The following is a 14,055-nucleotide window of genomic DNA, read 5'->3' as shown; positions in this document are numbered from 1 at the left end:
TAGAACTTCCCCTTCATTCAGTGCACTGCCATCTGTTAGATGCTGCTCGAGCTAGCTCTGCTCTCAGCAGCAAAGTTAAAAAAATGAATGCCTTCTGTGAGGGTCGAACTCACGACCCCTGGTTTACGAGACCAGTGCTCTACCACTGAGCTAAGAAGGCCGCAGCTTTGCGTTCGTGAGCTACTCCCGACTTGTCACGTCATCATACTGAATCTTACAGCCCTCGACCAGATATCGGATTTGACACACAGATGCTGCTGGAGGTGTCCACCTTACCGTTTTCCAACTCTCTTCACTGTTTCACCCTTACGATCGACGACGAGCGTCAAGCCACCAAAGATTTGCGGTCTGCGCAAAACTTGACCTAGTGCACAGCTTGTGGGATAGCGTGGCTCTACTGTGAAACGCGCCTTTCGACTCCTCTCTCTGGCTACATCGTCCACAGTGGCACTGGGGGCTTCATGTAAGGCGACTGCACGCCGCTCGGCCAACAGCGGCCTACTGCAGACCGACACTTAAGAGACGCCAAATGCAGATCGACATCGAGAGAGAGGCCCTGTCATATGGCACTCGCGGTGTATACGCCGAAATGAAATGTAAATAATACATCTTTTGTAGTGGTCGTCGCTCTACTGCAGTGTCACACATGCCGAATTAATAGGAAAACGGTAGAACGTCCGCATAGGGCCATGTTTTTACCTCCACTGTCACGTGGCTGAATGTGTATAAGGCTGGGTGGCATCATTCAAACACAGCCAAATTGTCACACTAGCTGTGTATCTCTATCAAAGTGGACATACGTCCTCACCTCGGTGGCGATTAAAACGATTTCGCCCCCGGGTGGGCTCGAACCACCAACCTTTCGGTTAACAGCCGAACGCGCTAGCCGATTGCGCCACGGAGGCCTTAACTTTCGGTCACTTCTGCTCTCTTCATCAATGCAACTCGTGTACTTTTCGCAGGCACCTCGCAGAATGGTAGTATCTGCTTACGCCTCTTCACATGGATAACGTGCATGCACACTGTAGTGGGGCTCATAAACGAATGACATCGCCAAGCATGACATTATACTACAAAATGCATACAAAACAGTGTTCCGCCTACACATCCAGTAAACCTCTGATGCAAGTAGAGCACTCTTTATCGGTTGTAGAACTTCCCCTTCATTCAGTGCACTGCCATCTGTTAGATGCTGCTCGAGCTAGCTCTGCTCTCAGCAGCAAAGTTAAAAAAATGAATGCCTTCTGTGAGGGTCGAACTCACGACCCCTGGTTTACGAGACCAGTGCTCTACCACTGAGCTAAGAAGGCCGCAGCTTTGCGTTCGTGAGCTACTCCCGACTTGTCACGTCATCATACTGAATCTTACAGCCCTCGACCAGATATCGGATTTGACACACAGATGCTGCTGGAGGTGTCCACCTTACCGTTTTCCAACTCTCTTCACTGTTTCACCCTTACGATCGACGACGAGCGTCAAGCCACCAAAGGTTTGCGGTCTACGCAAAACTTGACCTAGTGCACAGCTTGTGGGATAGCGTGGCTCTACTGTGAAACGCGCCTTTCGACTCCTCTCTCTGGCTACATCGTCCACAGTGGCACTGGGGGCTTCATGTAAGGCGACTGCACGCCGCTCGGCCAACAGCGGCCTACTGCAGACCGACACTTAAGAGACGCCAAATGCAGATCGACATCGAGAGAGAGGCCCTGTCATATGGCACTCGCGGTGTATACGCCGAAATGAAATGTAAATAATACATCTTTTGTAGTGGTCGTCGCTCTACTGCAGTGTCACACATGCCGAATTAATAGGAAAACGGTAGAACGTCCGCATAGGGCCATGTTTTTACCTCCACTGTCACGTGGCTGAATGTGTATAAGGCTGGGTGGCATCATTCAAACACAGCCAAATTGTCACACTAGCTGTGTATCTCTATCAAAGTGGACATACGTCCTCACCTCGGTGGCGATTAAAACGATTTCGCCCCCGGGTGGGCTCGAACCACCAACCTTTCGGTTAACAGCCGAACGCGCTAGCCGATTGCGCCACGGAGGCCTTAACTTTCGGTCACTTCTGCTCTCTTCATCAATGCAACTCGTGTACTTTTCGCAGGCACCTCGCAGAATGGTAGTATCTGCTTACGCCTCTTCACATGGATAACGTGCATGCACACTGTAGTGGGGCTCATAAACGAATGACATCGCCAAGCATGACATTATACTACAAAATGCATACAAAACAGTGTTCCGCCTACACATCCAGTAAACCTCTGATGCAAGTAGAGCACTCTTTATCGGTTGTAGAACTTCCCCTTCATTCAGTGCACTGCCATCTGTTAGATGCTGCTCGAGCTAGCTCTGCTCTCAGCAGCAAAGTTAAAAAAATGAATGCCTTCTGTGAGGGTCGAACTCACGACCCCTGGTTTACGAGACCAGTGCTCTACCACTGAGCTAAGAAGGCCGCAGCTTTGCGTTCGTGAGCTACTCCCGACTTGTCACGTCATCATACTGAATCTTACAGCCCTCGACCAGATATCGGATTTGACACACAGATGCTGCTGGAGGTGTCCACCTTACCGTTTTCCAACTCTCTTCACTGTTTCACCCTTACGATCGACGACGAGCGTCAAGCCACCAAAGGTTTGCGGTCTGCGCAAAACTTGACCTAGTGCACAGCTTGTGGGATAGCGTGGCTCTACTGTGAAACGCGCCTTTCGACTCCTCTCTCTGGCTACATCGTCCACAGTGGCACTGGGGGCTTCATGTAAGGCGACTGCACGCCGCTCGGCCAACAGCGGCCTACTGCAGACCGACACTTAAGAGACGCCAAATGCAGATCGACATCGAGAGAGAGGCCCTGTCATATGGCACTCGCGGTGTATACGCCGAAATGAAATGTAAATAATACATCTTTTGTAGTGGTCGTCGCTCTACTGCAGTGTCACACATGCCGAATTAATAGGAAAACGGTAGAACGTCCGCATAGGGCCATGTTTTTACCTCCACTGTCACGTGGCTGAATGTGTATAAGGCTGGGTGGCATCATTCAAACACAGCCAAATTGTCACACTAGCTGTGTATCTCTATCAAAGTGGACATACGTCCTCACCTCGGTGGCGATTAAAACGATTTCGCCCCCGGGTGGGCTCGAACCACCAACCTTTCGGTTAACAGCCGAACGCGCTAGCCGATTGCGCCACGGAGGCCTTAACTTTCGGTCACTTCTGCTCTCTTCATCAATGCAACTCGTGTACTTTTCGCAGGCACCTCGCAGAATGGTAGTATCTGCTTACGCCTCTTCACATGGATAACGTGCATGCACACTGTAGTGGGGCTCATAAACGAATGACATCGCCAAGCATGACATTATACTACAAAATGCATACAAAACAGTGTTCCGCCTACACATCCAGTAAACCTCTGATGCAAGTAGAGCACTCTTTATCGGTTGTAGAACTTCCCCTTCATTCAGTGCACTGCCATCTGTTAGATGCTGCTCGAGCTAGCTCTGCTCTCAGCAGCAAAGTTAAAAAAATGAATGCCTTCTGTGAGGGTCGAACTCACGACCCCTGGTTTACGAGACCAGTGCTCTACCACTGAGCTAAGAAGGCCGCAGCTTTGCGTTCGTGAGCTACTCCCGACTTGTCACGTCATCATACTGAATCTTACAGCCCTCGACCAGATATCGGATTTGACACACAGATGCTGCTGGAGGTGTCCACCTTACCGTTTTCCAACTCTCTTCACTGTTTCACCCTTACGATCGACGACGAGCGTCAAGCCACCAAAGGTTTGCGGTCTGCGCAAAACTTGACCTAGTGCACAGCTTGTGGGATAGCGTGGCTCTACTGTGAAACGCGCCTTTCGACTCCTCTCTCTGGCTACATCGTCCACAGTGGCACTGGGGGCTTCATGTAAGGCGACTGCACGCCGCTCGGCCAACAGCGGCCTACTGCAGACCGACACTTAAGAGACGCCAAATGCAGATCGACATCGAGAGAGAGGCCCTGTCATATGGCACTCGCGGTGTATACGCCGAAATGAAATGTAAATAATACATCTTTTGTAGTGGTCGTCGCTCTACTGCAGTGTCACACATGCCGAATTAATAGGAAAACGGTAGAACGTCCGCATAGGGCCATGTTTTTACCTCCACTGTCACGTGGCTGAATGTGTATAAGGCTGGGTGGCATCATTCAAACACAGCCAAATTGTCACACTAGCTGTGTATCTCTATCAAAGTGGACATACGTCCTCACCTCGGTGGCGATTAAAACGATTTCGCCCCCGGGTGGGCTCGAACCACCAACCTTTCGGTTAACAGCCGAACGCGCTAGCCGATTGCGCCACGGAGGCCTTAACTTTCGGTCACTTCTGCTCTCTTCATCAATGCAACTCGTGTACTTTTCGCAGGCACCTCGCAGAATGGTAGTATCTGCTTACGCCTCTTCACATGGATAACGTGCATGCACACTGTAGTGGGGCTCATAAACGAATGACATCGCCAAGCATGACATTATACTACAAAATGCATACAAAACAGTGTTCCGCCTACACATCCAGTAAACCTCTGATGCAAGTAGAGCACTCTTTATCGGTTGTAGAACTTCCCCTTCATTCAGTGCACTGCCATCTGTTAGATGCTGCTCGAGCTAGCTCTGCTCTCAGCAGCAAAGTTAAAAAAATGAATGCCTTCTGTGAGGGTCGAACTCACGACCCCTGGTTTACGAGACCAGTGCTCTACCACTGAGCTAAGAAGGCCGCAGCTTTGCGTTCGTGAGCTACTCCCGACTTGTCACGTCATCATACTGAATCTTACAGCCCTCGACCAGATATCGGATTTGACACACAGATGCTGCTGGAGGTGTCCACCTTACCGTTTTCCAACTCTCTTCACTGTTTCACCCTTACGATCGACGACGAGCGTCAAGCCACCAAAGGTTTGCGGTCTGCGCAAAACTTGACCTAGTGCACAGCTTGTGGGATAGCGTGGCTCTACTGTGAAACGCGCCTTTCGACTCCTCTCTCTGGCTACATCGTCCACAGTGGCACTGGGGGCTTCATGTAAGGCGACTGCACGCCGCTCGGCCAACAGCGGCCTACTGCAGACCGACACTTAAGAGACGCCAAATGCAGATCGACATCGAGAGAGAGGCCCTGTCATATGGCACTCGCGGTGTATACGCCGAAATGAAATGTAAATAATACATCTTTTGTAGTGGTCGTCGCTCTACTGCAGTGTCACACATGCCGAATTAATAGGAAAACGGTAGAACGTCCGCATAGGGCCATGTTTTTACCTCCACTGTCACGTGGCTGAATGTGTATAAGGCTGGGTGGCATCATTCAAACACAGCCAAATTGTCACACTAGCTGTGTATCTCTATCAAAGTGGACATACGTCCTCACCTCGGTGGCGATTAAAACGATTTCGCCCCCGGGTGGGCTCGAACCACCAACCTTTCGGTTAACAGCCGAACGCGCTAGCCGATTGCGCCACGGAGGCCTTAACTTTCGGTCACTTCTGCTCTCTTCATCAATGCAACTCGTGTACTTTTCGCAGGCACCTCGCAGAATGGTAGTATCTGCTTACGCCTCTTCACATGGATAACGTGCATGCACACTGTAGTGGGGCTCATAAACGAATGACATCGCCAAGCATGACATTATACTACAAAATGCATACAAAACAGTGTTCCGCCTACACATCCAGTAAACCTCTGATGCAAGTAGAGCACTCTTTATCGGTTGTAGAACTTCCCCTTCATTCAGTGCACTGCCATCTGTTAGATGCTGCTCGAGCTAGCTCTGCTCTCAGCAGCAAAGTTAAAAAAATGAATGCCTTCTGTGAGGGTCGAACTCACGACCCCTGGTTTACGAGACCAGTGCTCTACCACTGAGCTAAGAAGGCCGCAGCTTTGCGTTCGTGAGCTACTCCCGACTTGTCACGTCATCATACTGAATCTTACAGCCCTCGACCAGATATCGGATTTGACACACAGATGCTGCTGGAGGTGTCCACCTTACCGTTTTCCAACTCTCTTCACTGTTTCACCCTTACGATCGACGACGAGCGTCAAGCCACCAAAGGTTTGCGGTCTGCGCAAAACTTGACCTAGTGCACAGCTTGTGGGATAGCGTGGCTCTACTGTGAAACGCGCCTTTCGACTCCTCTCTCTGGCTACATCGTCCACAGTGGCACTGGGGGCTTCATGTAAGGCGACTGCACGCCGCTCGGCCAACAGCGGCCTACTGCAGACCGACACTTAAGAGACGCCAAATGCAGATCGACATCGAGAGAGAGGCCCTGTCATATGGCACTCGCGGTGTATACGCCGAAATGAAATGTAAATAATACATCTTTTGTAGTGGTCGTCGCTCTACTGCAGTGTCACACATGCCGAATTAATAGGAAAACGGTAGAACGTCCGCATAGGGCCATGTTTTTACCTCCACTGTCACGTGGCTGAATGTGTATAAGGCTGGGTGGCATCATTCAAACACAGCCAAATTGTCACACTAGCTGTGTATCTCTATCAAAGTGGACATACGTCCTCACCTCGGTGGCGATTAAAACGATTTCGCCCCCGGGTGGGCTCGAACCACCAACCTTTCGGTTAACAGCCGAACGCGCTAGCCGATTGCGCCACGGAGGCCTTAACTTTCGGTCACTTCTGCTCTCTTCATCAATGCAACTCGTGTACTTTTCGCAGGCACCTCGCAGAATGGTAGTATCTGCTTACGCCTCTTCACATGGATAACGTGCATGCACACTGTAGTGGGGCTCATAAACGAATGACATCGCCAAGCATGACATTATACTACAAAATGCATACAAAACAGTGTTCCGCCTACACATCCAGTAAACCTCTGATGCAAGTAGAGCACTCTTTATCGGTTGTAGAACTTCCCCTTCATTCAGTGCACTGCCATCTGTTAGATGCTGCTCGAGCTAGCTCTGCTCTCAGCAGCAAAGTTAAAAAAATGAATGCCTTCTGTGAGGGTCGAACTCACGACCCCTGGTTTACGAGACCAGTGCTCTACCACTGAGCTAAGAAGGCCGCAGCTTTGCGTTCGTGAGCTACTCCCGACTTGTCACGTCATCATACTGAATCTTACAGCCCTCGACCAGATATCGGATTTGACACACAGATGCTGCTGGAGGTGTCCACCTTACCGTTTTCCAACTCTCTTCACTGTTTCACCCTTACGATCGACGACGAGCGTCAAGCCACCAAAGGTTTGCGGTCTGCGCAAAACTTGACCTAGTGCACAGCTTGTGGGATAGCGTGGCTCTACTGTGAAACGCGCCTTTCGACTCCTCTCTCTGGCTACATCGTCCACAGTGGCACTGGGGGCTTCATGTAAGGCGACTGCACGCCGCTCGGCCAACAGCGGCCTACTGCAGACCGACACTTAAGAGACGCCAAATGCAGATCGACATCGAGAGAGAGGCCCTGTCATATGGCACTCGCGGTGTATACGCCGAAATGAAATGTAAATAATACATCTTTTGTAGTGGTCGTCGCTCTACTGCAGTGTCACACATGCCGAATTAATAGGAAAACGGTAGAACGTCCGCATAGGGCCATGTTTTTACCTCCACTGTCACGTGGCTGAATGTGTATAAGGCTGGGTGGCATCATTCAAACACAGCCAAATTGTCACACTAGCTGTGTATCTCTATCAAAGTGGACATACGTCCTCACCTCGGTGGCGATTAAAACGATTTCGCCCCCGGGTGGGCTCGAACCACCAACCTTTCGGTTAACAGCCGAACGCGCTAGCCGATTGCGCCACGGAGGCCTTAACTTTCGGTCACTTCTGCTCTCTTCATCAATGCAACTCGTGTACTTTTCGCAGGCACCTCGCAGAATGGTAGTATCTGCTTACGCCTCTTCACATGGATAACGTGCATGCACACTGTAGTGGGGCTCATAAACGAATGACATCGCCAAGCATGACATTATACTACAAAATGCATACAAAACAGTGTTCCGCCTACACATCCAGTAAACCTCTGATGCAAGTAGAGCACTCTTTATCGGTTGTAGAACTTCCCCTTCATTCAGTGCACTGCCATCTGTTAGATGCTGCTCGAGCTAGCTCTGCTCTCAGCAGCAAAGTTAAAAAAATGAATGCCTTCTGTGAGGGTCGAACTCACGACCCCTGGTTTACGAGACCAGTGCTCTACCACTGAGCTAAGAAGGCCGCAGCTTTGCGTTCGTGAGCTACTCCCGACTTGTCACGTCATCATACTGAATCTTACAGCCCTCGACCAGATATCGGATTTGACACACAGATGCTGCTGGAGGTGTCCACCTTACCGTTTTCCAACTCTCTTCACTGTTTCACCCTTACGATCGACGACGAGCGTCAAGCCACCAAAGGTTTGCGGTCTGCGCAAAACTTGACCTAGTGCACAGCTTGTGGGATAGCGTGGCTCTACTGTGAAACGCGCCTTTCGACTCCTCTCTCTGGCTACATCGTCCACAGTGGCACTGGGGGCTTCATGTAAGGCGACTGCACGCCGCTCGGCCAACAGCGGCCTACTGCAGACCGACACTTAAGAGACGCCAAATGCAGATCGACATCGAGAGAGAGGCCCTGTCATATGGCACTCGCGGTGTATACGCCGAAATGAAATGTAAATAATACATCTTTTGTAGTGGTCGTCGCTCTACTGCAGTGTCACACATGCCGAATTAATAGGAAAACGGTAGAACGTCCGCATAGGGCCATGTTTTTACCTCCACTGTCACGTGGCTGAATGTGTATAAGGCTGGGTGGCATCATTCAAACACAGCCAAATTGTCACACTAGCTGTGTATCTCTATCAAAGTGGACATACGTCCTCACCTCGGTGGCGATTAAAACGATTTCGCCCCCGGGTGGGCTCGAACCACCAACCTTTCGGTTAACAGCCGAACGCGCTAGCCGATTGCGCCACGGAGGCCTTAACTTTCGGTCACTTCTGCTCTCTTCATCAATGCAACTCGTGTACTTTTCGCAGGCACCTCGCAGAATGGTAGTATCTGCTTACGCCTCTTCACATGGATAACGTGCATGCACACTGTAGTGGGGCTCATAAACGAATGACATCGCCAAGCATGACATTATACTACAAAATGCATACAAAACAGTGTTCCGCCTACACATCCAGTAAACCTCTGATGCAAGTAGAGCACTCTTTATCGGTTGTAGAACTTCCCCTTCATTCAGTGCACTGCCATCTGTTAGATGCTGCTCGAGCTAGCTCTGCTCTCAGCAGCAAAGTTAAAAAAATGAATGCCTTCTGTGAGGGTCGAACTCACGACCCCTGGTTTACGAGACCAGTGCTCTACCACTGAGCTAAGAAGGCCGCAGCTTTGCGTTCGTGAGCTACTCCCGACTTGTCACGTCATCATACTGAATCTTACAGCCCTCGACCAGATATCGGATTTGACACACAGATGCTGCTGGAGGTGTCCACCTTACCGTTTTCCAACTCTCTTCACTGTTTCACCCTTACGATCGACGACGAGCGTCAAGCCACCAAAGGTTTGCGGTCTGCGCAAAACTTGACCTAGTGCACAGCTTGTGGGATAGCGTGGCTCTACTGTGAAACGCGCCTTTCGACTCCTCTCTCTGGCTACATCGTCCACAGTGGCACTGGGGGCTTCATGTAAGGCGACTGCACGCCGCTCGGCCAACAGCGGCCTACTGCAGACCGACACTTAAGAGACGCCAAATGCAGATCGACATCGAGAGAGAGGCCCTGTCATATGGCACTCGCGGTGTATACGCCGAAATGAAATGTAAATAATACATCTTTTGTAGTGGTCGTCGCTCTACTGCAGTGTCACACATGCCGAATTAATAGGAAAACGGTAGAACGTCCGCATAGGGCCATGTTTTTACCTCCACTGTCACGTGGCTGAATGTGTATAAGGCTGGGTGGCATCATTCAAACACAGCCAAATTGTCACACTAGCTGTGTATCTCTATCAAAGTGGACATACGTCCTCACCTCGGTGGCGATTAAAACGATTTCGCCCCCGGGTGGGCTCGAACCACCAACCTTTCGGTTAACAGCCGAACGCGCTAGCCGATTGCGCCACGGAGGCCTTAACTTTCGGTCACTTCTGCTCTCTTCATCAATGCAACTCGTGTACTTTTCGCAGGCACCTCGCAGAATGGTAGTATCTGCTTACGCCTCTTCACATGGATAACGTGCATGCACACTGTAGTGGGGCTCATAAACGAATGACATCGCCAAGCATGACATTATACTACAAAATGCATACAAAACAGTGTTCCGCCTACACATCCAGTAAACCTCTGATGCAAGTAGAGCACTCTTTATCGGTTGTAGAACTTCCCCTTCATTCAGTGCACTGCCATCTGTTAGATGCTGCTCGAGCTAGCTCTGCTCTCAGCAGCAAAGTTAAAAAAATGAATGCCTTCTGTGAGGGTCGAACTCACGACCCCTGGTTTACGAGACCAGTGCTCTACCACTGAGCTAAGAAGGCCGCAGCTTTGCGTTCGTGAGCTACTCCCGACTTGTCACGTCATCATACTGAATCTTACAGCCCTCGACCAGATATCGGATTTGACACACAGATGCTGCTGGAGGTGTCCACCTTACCGTTTTCCAACTCTCTTCACTGTTTCACCCTTACGATCGACGACGAGCGTCAAGCCACCAAAGGTTTGCGGTCTGCGCAAAACTTGACCTAGTGCACAGCTTGTGGGATAGCGTGGCTCTACTGTGAAACGCGCCTTTCGACTCCTCTCTCTGGCTACATCGTCCACAGTGGCACTGGGGGCTTCATGTAAGGCGACTGCACGCCGCTCGGCCAACAGCGGCCTACTGCAGACCGACACTTAAGAGACGCCAAATGCAGATCGACATCGAGAGAGAGGCCCTGTCATATGGCACTCGCGGTGTATACGCCGAAATGAAATGTAAATAATACATCTTTTGTAGTGGTCGTCGCTCTACTGCAGTGTCACACATGCCGAATTAATAGGAAAACGGTAGAACGTCCGCATAGGGCCATGTTTTTACCTCCACTGTCACGTGGCTGAATGTGTATAAGGCTGGGTGGCATCATTCAAACACAGCCAAATTGTCACACTAGCTGTGTATCTCTATCAAAGTGGACATACGTCCTCACCTCGGTGGCGATTAAAACGATTTCGCCCCCGGGTGGGCTCGAACCACCAACCTTTCGGTTAACAGCCGAACGCGCTAGCCGATTGCGCCACGGAGGCCTTAACTTTCGGTCACTTCTGCTCTCTTCATCAATGCAACTCGTGTACTTTTCGCAGGCACCTCGCAGAATGGTAGTATCTGCTTACGCCTCTTCACATGGATAACGTGCATGCACACTGTAGTGGGGCTCATAAACGAATGACATCGCCAAGCATGACATTATACTACAAAATGCATACAAAACAGTGTTCCGCCTACACATCCAGTAAACCTCTGATGCAAGTAGAGCACTCTTTATCGGTTGTAGAACTTCCCCTTCATTCAGTGCACTGCCATCTGTTAGATGCTGCTCGAGCTAGCTCTGCTCTCAGCAGCAAAGTTAAAAAAATGAATGCCTTCTGTGAGGGTCGAACTCACGACCCCTGGTTTACGAGACCAGTGCTCTACCACTGAGCTAAGAAGGCCGCAGCTTTGCGTTCGTGAGCTACTCCCGACTTGTCACGTCATCATACTGAATCTTACAGCCCTCGACCAGATATCGGATTTGACACACAGATGCTGCTGGAGGTGTCCACCTTACCGTTTTCCAACTCTCTTCACTGTTTCACCCTTACGATCGACGACGAGCGTCAAGCCACCAAAGGTTTGCGGTCTGCGCAAAACTTGACCTAGTGCACAGCTTGTGGGATAGCGTGGCTCTACTGTGAAACGCGCCTTTCGACTCCTCTCTCTGGCTACATCGTCCACAGTGGCACTGGGGGCTTCATGTAAGGCGACTGCACGCCGCTCGGCCAACAGCGGCCTACTGCAGACCGACACTTAAGAGACGCCAAATGCAGATCGACATCGAGAGAGAGGCCCTGTCATATGGCACTCGCGGTGTATACGCCGAAATGAAATGTAAATAATACATCTTTTGTAGTGGTCGTCGCTCTACTGCAGTGTCACACATGCCGAATTAATAGGAAAACGGTAGAACGTCCGCATAGGGCCATGTTTTTACCTCCACTGTCACGTGGCTGAATGTGTATAAGGCTGGGTGGCATCATTCAAACACAGCCAAATTGTCACACTAGCTGTGTATCTCTATCAAAGTGGACATACGTCCTCACCTCGGTGGCGATTAAAACGATTTCGCCCCCGGGTGGGCTCGAACCACCAACCTTTCGGTTAACAGCCGAACGCGCTAGCCGATTGCGCCACGGAGGCCTTAACTTTCGGTCACTTCTGCTCTCTTCATCAATGCAACTCGTGTACTTTTCGCAGGCACCTCGCAGAATGGTAGTATCTGCTTACGCCTCTTCACATGGATAACGTGCATGCACACTGTAGTGGGGCTCATAAACGAATGACATCGCCAAGCATGACATTATACTACAAAATGCATACAAAACAGTGTTCCGCCTACACATCCAGTAAACCTCTGATGCAAGTAGAGCACTCTTTATCGGTTGTAGAACTTCCCCTTCATTCAGTGCACTGCCATCTGTTAGATGCTGCTCGAGCTAGCTCTGCTCTCAGCAGCAAAGTTAAAAAAATGAATGCCTTCTGTGAGGGTCGAACTCACGACCCCTGGTTTACGAGACCAGTGCTCTACCACTGAGCTAAGAAGGCCGCAGCTTTGCGTTCGTGAGCTACTCCCGACTTGTCACGTCATCATACTGAATCTTACAGCCCTCGACCAGATATCGGATTTGACACACAGATGCTGCTGGAGGTGTCCACCTTACCGTTTTCCAACTCTCTTCACTGTTTCACCCTTACGATCGACGACGAGCGTCAAGCCACCAAAGGTTTGCGGTCTGCGCAAAACTTGACCTAGTGCACAGCTTGTGGGATAGCGTGGCTCTACTGTGAAACGCGCCTTTCGACTCCTCTCTCTGGCTACATCGTCCACAGTGGCACTGGGGGCTTCATGTAAGGCGACTGCACGCCGCTCGGCCAACAGCGGCCTACTGCAGACCGACACTTAAGAGACGCCAAATGCAGATCGACATCGAGAGAGAGGCCCTGTCATATGGCACTCGCGGTGTATACGCCGAAATGAAATGTAAATAATACATCTTTTGTAGTGGTCGTCGCTCTACTGCAGTGTCACACATGCCGAATTAATAGGAAAACGGTAGAACGTCCGCATAGGGCCATGTTTTTACCTCCACTGTCACGTGGCTGAATGTGTATAAGGCTGGGTGGCATCATTCAAACACAGCCAAATTGTCACACTAGCTGTGTATCTCTATCAAAGTGGACATACGTCCTCACCTCGGTGGCGATTAAAACGATTTCGCCCCCGGGTGGGCTCGAACCACCAACCTTTCGGTTAACAGCCGAACGCGCTAGCCGATTGCGCCACGGAGGCCTTAACTTTCGGTCACTTCTGCTCTCTTCATCAATGCAACTCGTGTACTTTTCGCAGGCACCTCGCAGAATGGTAGTATCTGCTTACGCCTCTTCACATGGATAACGTGCATGCACACTGTAGTGGGGCTCATAAACGAATGACATCGCCAAGCATGACATTATACTACAAAATGCATACAAAACAGTGTTCCGCCTACACATCCAGTAAACCTCTGATGCAAGTAGAGCACTCTTTATCGGTTGTAGAACTTCCCCTTCATTCAGTGCACTGCCATCTGTTAGATGCTGCTCGAGCTAGCTCTGCTCTCAGCAGCAAAGTTAAAAAAATGAATGCCTTCTGTGAGGGTCGAACTCACGACCCCTGGTTTACGAGACCAGTGCTCTACCACTGAGCTAAGAAGGCCGCAGCTTTGCGTTCGTGAGCTACTCCCGACTTGTCACGTCATCATACTGAATCTTACAGCCCTCGACCAGATATCGGATTTGACACACAGATGC

At 50.4% G+C, this 14,055-nt stretch overlaps 25 non-coding genes across 25 annotated transcripts; all 25 read right to left on the bottom strand.

The window, feature by feature from the left end:
- Positions 1-88: 88 nt before the first annotated feature.
- On the bottom strand, positions 89-160 carry Trnat-cgu (transfer RNA threonine (anticodon CGU)). The gene has a single exon. It is a non-coding gene; the product is annotated as a tRNA-Thr (tRNA).
- A 671-nt stretch (positions 161-831) lies between these two features.
- Trnan-guu (transfer RNA asparagine (anticodon GUU)) lies at positions 832-905 on the bottom strand. The gene has a single exon. It is a non-coding gene; the product is annotated as a tRNA-Asn (tRNA).
- Positions 906-1,238: 333 nt separating this feature from the next.
- On the bottom strand, positions 1,239-1,310 carry Trnat-cgu (transfer RNA threonine (anticodon CGU)). Its single transcript has one exon. It is a non-coding gene; the product is annotated as a tRNA-Thr (tRNA).
- Positions 1,311-1,981: 671 nt separating this feature from the next.
- Positions 1,982-2,055, bottom strand: Trnan-guu (transfer RNA asparagine (anticodon GUU)). Its single transcript has one exon. It is a non-coding gene; the product is annotated as a tRNA-Asn (tRNA).
- A 333-nt stretch (positions 2,056-2,388) lies between these two features.
- Trnat-cgu (transfer RNA threonine (anticodon CGU)) lies at positions 2,389-2,460 on the bottom strand. Its single transcript has one exon. It is a non-coding gene; the product is annotated as a tRNA-Thr (tRNA).
- Positions 2,461-3,131: 671 nt separating this feature from the next.
- Trnan-guu (transfer RNA asparagine (anticodon GUU)) lies at positions 3,132-3,205 on the bottom strand. Its single transcript has one exon. It is a non-coding gene; the product is annotated as a tRNA-Asn (tRNA).
- A 333-nt stretch (positions 3,206-3,538) lies between these two features.
- Trnat-cgu (transfer RNA threonine (anticodon CGU)) lies at positions 3,539-3,610 on the bottom strand. Its single transcript has one exon. It is a non-coding gene; the product is annotated as a tRNA-Thr (tRNA).
- A 671-nt stretch (positions 3,611-4,281) lies between these two features.
- On the bottom strand, positions 4,282-4,355 carry Trnan-guu (transfer RNA asparagine (anticodon GUU)). Its single transcript has one exon. It is a non-coding gene; the product is annotated as a tRNA-Asn (tRNA).
- A 333-nt stretch (positions 4,356-4,688) lies between these two features.
- Positions 4,689-4,760, bottom strand: Trnat-cgu (transfer RNA threonine (anticodon CGU)). Its single transcript has one exon. It is a non-coding gene; the product is annotated as a tRNA-Thr (tRNA).
- A 671-nt stretch (positions 4,761-5,431) lies between these two features.
- On the bottom strand, positions 5,432-5,505 carry Trnan-guu (transfer RNA asparagine (anticodon GUU)). Its single transcript has one exon. It is a non-coding gene; the product is annotated as a tRNA-Asn (tRNA).
- A 333-nt stretch (positions 5,506-5,838) lies between these two features.
- Positions 5,839-5,910, bottom strand: Trnat-cgu (transfer RNA threonine (anticodon CGU)). Its single transcript has one exon. It is a non-coding gene; the product is annotated as a tRNA-Thr (tRNA).
- A 671-nt stretch (positions 5,911-6,581) lies between these two features.
- On the bottom strand, positions 6,582-6,655 carry Trnan-guu (transfer RNA asparagine (anticodon GUU)). The gene has a single exon. It is a non-coding gene; the product is annotated as a tRNA-Asn (tRNA).
- Positions 6,656-6,988: 333 nt separating this feature from the next.
- On the bottom strand, positions 6,989-7,060 carry Trnat-cgu (transfer RNA threonine (anticodon CGU)). The gene has a single exon. It is a non-coding gene; the product is annotated as a tRNA-Thr (tRNA).
- A 671-nt stretch (positions 7,061-7,731) lies between these two features.
- Trnan-guu (transfer RNA asparagine (anticodon GUU)) lies at positions 7,732-7,805 on the bottom strand. Its single transcript has one exon. It is a non-coding gene; the product is annotated as a tRNA-Asn (tRNA).
- Positions 7,806-8,138: 333 nt separating this feature from the next.
- Trnat-cgu (transfer RNA threonine (anticodon CGU)) lies at positions 8,139-8,210 on the bottom strand. Its single transcript has one exon. It is a non-coding gene; the product is annotated as a tRNA-Thr (tRNA).
- A 671-nt stretch (positions 8,211-8,881) lies between these two features.
- Trnan-guu (transfer RNA asparagine (anticodon GUU)) lies at positions 8,882-8,955 on the bottom strand. The gene has a single exon. It is a non-coding gene; the product is annotated as a tRNA-Asn (tRNA).
- A 333-nt stretch (positions 8,956-9,288) lies between these two features.
- Trnat-cgu (transfer RNA threonine (anticodon CGU)) lies at positions 9,289-9,360 on the bottom strand. Its single transcript has one exon. It is a non-coding gene; the product is annotated as a tRNA-Thr (tRNA).
- Positions 9,361-10,031: 671 nt separating this feature from the next.
- Trnan-guu (transfer RNA asparagine (anticodon GUU)) lies at positions 10,032-10,105 on the bottom strand. The gene has a single exon. It is a non-coding gene; the product is annotated as a tRNA-Asn (tRNA).
- A 333-nt stretch (positions 10,106-10,438) lies between these two features.
- Trnat-cgu (transfer RNA threonine (anticodon CGU)) lies at positions 10,439-10,510 on the bottom strand. Its single transcript has one exon. It is a non-coding gene; the product is annotated as a tRNA-Thr (tRNA).
- A 671-nt stretch (positions 10,511-11,181) lies between these two features.
- Positions 11,182-11,255, bottom strand: Trnan-guu (transfer RNA asparagine (anticodon GUU)). The gene has a single exon. It is a non-coding gene; the product is annotated as a tRNA-Asn (tRNA).
- Positions 11,256-11,588: 333 nt separating this feature from the next.
- On the bottom strand, positions 11,589-11,660 carry Trnat-cgu (transfer RNA threonine (anticodon CGU)). Its single transcript has one exon. It is a non-coding gene; the product is annotated as a tRNA-Thr (tRNA).
- A 671-nt stretch (positions 11,661-12,331) lies between these two features.
- On the bottom strand, positions 12,332-12,405 carry Trnan-guu (transfer RNA asparagine (anticodon GUU)). Its single transcript has one exon. It is a non-coding gene; the product is annotated as a tRNA-Asn (tRNA).
- A 333-nt stretch (positions 12,406-12,738) lies between these two features.
- Trnat-cgu (transfer RNA threonine (anticodon CGU)) lies at positions 12,739-12,810 on the bottom strand. The gene has a single exon. It is a non-coding gene; the product is annotated as a tRNA-Thr (tRNA).
- A 671-nt stretch (positions 12,811-13,481) lies between these two features.
- Trnan-guu (transfer RNA asparagine (anticodon GUU)) lies at positions 13,482-13,555 on the bottom strand. Its single transcript has one exon. It is a non-coding gene; the product is annotated as a tRNA-Asn (tRNA).
- A 333-nt stretch (positions 13,556-13,888) lies between these two features.
- Positions 13,889-13,960, bottom strand: Trnat-cgu (transfer RNA threonine (anticodon CGU)). Its single transcript has one exon. It is a non-coding gene; the product is annotated as a tRNA-Thr (tRNA).
- Positions 13,961-14,055: the final 95 nt, after the last annotated feature.

The sequence above is a fragment of the Schistocerca cancellata genome, chromosome 6, assembly GCF_023864275.1.
Source record: "Schistocerca cancellata isolate TAMUIC-IGC-003103 chromosome 6, iqSchCanc2.1, whole genome shotgun sequence".
NCBI classification, from domain to species: Eukaryota; Metazoa; Arthropoda; class Insecta; order Orthoptera; family Acrididae; genus Schistocerca; species Schistocerca cancellata.
This window is presented reverse-complemented; position numbering and strand designations above follow the sequence as displayed.